Source organism: Lycium ferocissimum, chromosome 1 (assembly GCF_029784015.1).
Source record: "Lycium ferocissimum isolate CSIRO_LF1 chromosome 1, AGI_CSIRO_Lferr_CH_V1, whole genome shotgun sequence".
Classification (NCBI taxonomy): domain Eukaryota; kingdom Viridiplantae; phylum Streptophyta; class Magnoliopsida; order Solanales; family Solanaceae; genus Lycium; species Lycium ferocissimum.
The window spans coordinates 68,621,939-68,626,691 of NC_081342.1; the positions used below are offsets into that span (position 1 = coordinate 68,621,939).

The following is a 4,753-nucleotide window of genomic DNA, read 5'->3' on the forward strand; positions in this document are numbered from 1 at the left end:
TTCAACAAGTCATAAACAAAAATTTCCAAATTCCAATTTTGCCCTTAATATTCCATGCCCATAATGTTTACAAGCGACTTGCGCGTTAAAATAAAATCGGAGAATGGCCTTACCTCTAACTTCCCGCAATTGTCTCACAATATTTTCACGTACGAAATGCGGGATATAACAGAACAATGCAGTGAAAGTGCACGAATCACAGAACCTGGCCCGGGCGCAGTGAAGGAAGCATTGAGGCATCCACGAACAGATCCATGAGAAACCATATGCATACAGACCGACATACAGACTTAATGAAACTGAAATAGTTCAGAAGATAGGTCAAATCAAAGCAATCAGATTATATCAGAACAGAATGTCCAGAACCGTTCCAGATGTCAGAAAAATGTTAAAATTCAAAAATATAGTCATAATACGTATCAGTTAACGGACGGAAAACATAATCAAGAGCTACCTATGAAGAACGAACAGAAATAGATCAATTTGAGCCGTACCGGGAGTATCAGGGTTTTGTGGGCCCACCTCGGACCCAACCATAGTGGCGTACATAAATTATGGATAATAAGCCTTAGGGAGTCATTCGTAATCGTCTTAGAGTGTTCCGACTCCATTTATGGAAGTTAGGCACTTATAGGCAATGTTGCCGACAAAAGGTAAGGAGCGATTCAATCTTACTGAATGATTTTGCGCTATTTTCAATCTCAGAGTATGAGAAGCAGAAATGCGATCAAGTCTCGCTTTCAAGCCCGTTACATTCAGAACATGCCAAAGAATAAAAGGTAATACTTTACATACCTTCGTTATGCTCTACGCTCGTCCAATTTCAATTCCCGTTTCGTCAAAAATCTGCAAATGGTCACCTTTACCAGTTACTATTCATGAGAGTTAACATTTCACTCTTGGGTTTATACTTGACTACCGAAATTTCGGCAGCACCTCCACTATAAATATAACACCCCCGAGATTCAACTCGGCTCAAAAAACCAACAACAACCCAACAACAACATCAACAACATCAACAATCACAATAAAACACAATACAATACGCAACTAGTCTTTTCTTACATAATGCAATCGCTTTCATTCCGACTTCAAATTTCAAACCATCACCATTGTACTCACATTCATTACTAATCAAAATCATTACAATGCCATACGGAAGCGTTTCATAATATTTCTACAATATATATACAAAGTATACAAAATATACAAACTTTCCAACATAAGGCCATAATTCTCGTTTCGACTTCCCAATTTCAAATCAATCCCAACTTAAACCATTTAACCTTCATTTATGTTATAAGAATCATAACGACACAACTAACATATCAAACAAAACAATTCATCACCATATTACATTCTCCCATAGCCACGGCCAACATCCATATTCCCAACTTCAACCCAATTTATTCAACTTCCATCTCCAATATAAATTCTACCAAAACTACAACTAGAATGTAACATAAAATTCAACTCATCTTATTTATACAACACTACACACACACGGCTCCATACACAACCATGCACATGCACGGCTATACATATACACACACACACACGGCCTACACACTACAACTCACACTTCCATGCTTTTCATTCAATTCCACATACCATAACATACGTATAACCTTCTATAACATAATAAAAACATGAAATCCTTACCTTTTCCAATAAATTCTCCTTGCCACCACAACCACTTTCTTGCCAAGATATTTATATCACCTTGAAGAGCACTTTGAGCTTGGTAGGAATTCAAGAAGAAGCAAATTTTTGCATCAAGAACTAAGGCTCCAAGAATTTTTCTTCTTTTTTTTTCTTTCTTTTCTCTCTAGGCCGACGGCTCCCTTCTCTTTTTTCTTGATTTTTCCTTTGGTTTTCTTGAAAATTCTAGAGATGATCATGCATATATATGCCCCCCTTAACTTGTCACATGTTTGGCACATGGAAATTTATTAATTAAAACATGGGTTTGGGCCTATAGTTGGCCGGCCACCCCGTTAACATTGGGCCTCATTTTTCATTTTTTTTTTAGCCCAATTCTTCACGAATCATATTTTGCAATTCCCGAAATAAGTTTCCAAAATTTCAATTTTGCCCTTAGGCCTTCTCCGGTGTTTCCACATTCAAGTTTCCATATCCGCCACACACTTACTAAAAAAATTTAAACATGGCCTCCTTTCTCATAAATCACAATTATTTCGAATTTTTCGATTATGCAAAAAGGCGGGATATAACATTGATATTGGTTGGAAATGCGAAGTTAGATTGGAAGTTGTCGCATTATATGGGAAAGAAGACTATTTATGTTAATATGCATTTTACTTTGATTGTTGGTTGTTGTTGGTATGGTTGTTGACATTGGGAGCCGAGTTAAATCTCAGGGATGCTGTATGTATAGGGGAGATGCTGCCCAAATTTCTGTAGATAAGTATGAGTTAAGATTGAATTCTTAAAGGCTTGTAATTGATATTTGGTAATTGTGACCAATTGTAGATTTTGGAGGAAACGGGAATTGAGTTTGGAGAGACGTAAGGAGCGAATAAGGTATGTAAAGCTTTACCTTTCCTTCTCTTGGCATGTCTTAGATGTGATAGGCTTGGATACGAGCCTTGGGGGCGACTCTACTCTTAGGAATCAGCGCCTAAATTTGCCCTTTTTTCATTCAGTAGAATTGAATTGAATATGTTATGAATACTTGGAAAAATTGCCTAAACATCCAGAACTTGCGCAAATAGGACCCGACTACCTTAAACTCTCACAAGTGACGTCATGAAGTGTAACGTACGTAAATTAGGTACGCCACCTCATTTGACCCGAGGTGGGCCCACTTTTCCCGGAATTTTTCTTTATTGTTCCGTTTGACTTATTTTGGAGCAGAATCTAAAGGAAACTCTTGGCTACTCTTCTAACTACCATACGACATTTGTTTGAATTATTTCGTTAAGTTCCATAATGTATTTTGAAACATGAAAACGATTTCAGAAAGCTTATTTTGACATAAACTATTGTGACATCCGAAGGGTATACACTATGATTACCGCTCAACTTCTTTTATATGGTTGTCATCTGAGTTATGCTATCGAGTCTCCGTAAATGTGTTATATGTTAAATTGCATTAGTTTCTCATTACTCCACTCGTGGATGCCTCAATGCTTCCTTCACTGAGCCCGGGCCAGGATATGTTATCAAGCGTATTCCACTGCATTGTTCGCCGTGCCTCGATGTGAGGGGGCAGGTATACATGTACATGGGTTGTGGAGTATGCTGTGCCATGTACACATATTCTGATATGATATGATATGATATGATATGGCCATCTGATACGATATGATATGCTACGGAGCTATTCCTTACTCTGGAGTATAATGTGTTGTGGCGCCAGTGTCGGGGTGGCGATCACGTTCTGTTCACTGAGTCCCTTCACAGGGCCGGATATGACATACGTTTCTGCATGCATTGGTTATGTTTTGTAAATATGCATTCTGATATTCTGGACATTACACTTATTTTTCGTACTTTCTGTTTCGGTTATGACTTTATTTACTATATTCCATGCTTTACATATTCAGTACATTTTCCGTACTGACCCCCTTTCTTCGGGGGCTGCGCTTCATGCCACGCAGGTATAGACGACCGATTTGCTGATCCGCCCGCCTAGGATCTTATTTTGTTGTCTTGGAGTGCTCCTTTGTCCGGAGCCTATATTTTGGTACAGACTTTTTCTATTGTACATATATGTATGTTATTCAGGGGTATGACGGGGCCCTGTCCCGTCTTATGATTCTGTTATTATCCGTAGAGGTCTGTAGACATACATGTGGGTTGTGTTTATATGTTTGGGGTTGATATGTTCTGTGACAGCCTTATCGGCTTCCACGCGCTATATCTGTTTATCTGCGATAATTAGTAATGCCTTTCGACTATTATATCCGCATATTCTGTTTATATACTGGTTTGGGTTATTGGGTACGTGTGGGTGTCCAGCACGGACACTAGTTGCGGCCTACGGGGTTGGGTCGTGACATAAGATTTTATCGATAATTGAGGGATGAAAATTTCTTTACCCCCTATTTAGTGTAATTCTTATTATTTGGCACGTGCTGGTGATAGATAATACTCCGTATGCATTTGATAAAATAGTTGATTTTGATGCAAAATTGATCTGAGTAGGAAGAGCCAAGCTTATAATTTGGTATATAGCGTATGAATGGCTTTTGATATTCCTAATTAAGTAGTACTATTTTTTGCACTTATTTTGCCTGTCGAAATTATGTTTGCCTAAAGGATAATTTCATGGTATATCAAAGTAAAAGTAGAATAAATACATAGTAGAAACCTCCCCCCCCACCCCCCCGCCCCCATACTCCACCCAACCCCCTAAAGAAAGTATGGACAGCCTTCTGCTTAGAGAAATAGAGAGTGCCAGAAATAGTGATGATGGGACAAAGAAAAGGATCATATTGGACAACGTTGTGATCTGGTGTCAGACACGCTACCATTGGCTACGGTTCCTTGGTGTTTCTTTTTGCCTCCATTTTCAATATTCCTTATTCTTCTTATACAAATATACTTAAATTTATACAAATTTTTAAAATAATTTTAAGGTAATTTTAGCAGGAAAAGGAATATTTTTTTATTTAGTATCGTTAATGCTTATTATAAGTTTCAATACTTCAAACTAAGCATGTAATCATTTTTTAATCAATATTAACAACAATAACATAACGTAATCTTACAAGTGGAACCTGAGGAG

General features: G+C 37.8%; 1 long non-coding RNA gene across 1 annotated transcript; it reads left to right on the top strand.

Annotated features, from left to right (window-relative positions):
- The first annotated feature begins 2,340 nt into the window (after nucleotides 1-2,340).
- LOC132058530 (uncharacterized) lies at nucleotides 2,341-3,883 on the top strand. The gene is made up of 2 exons (XR_009415330.1): nucleotides 2,341-2,544; nucleotides 3,624-3,883. It is a non-coding gene; the product is annotated as an uncharacterized LOC132058530 (long non-coding RNA).
- Nucleotides 3,884-4,753: the final 870 nt, after the last annotated feature.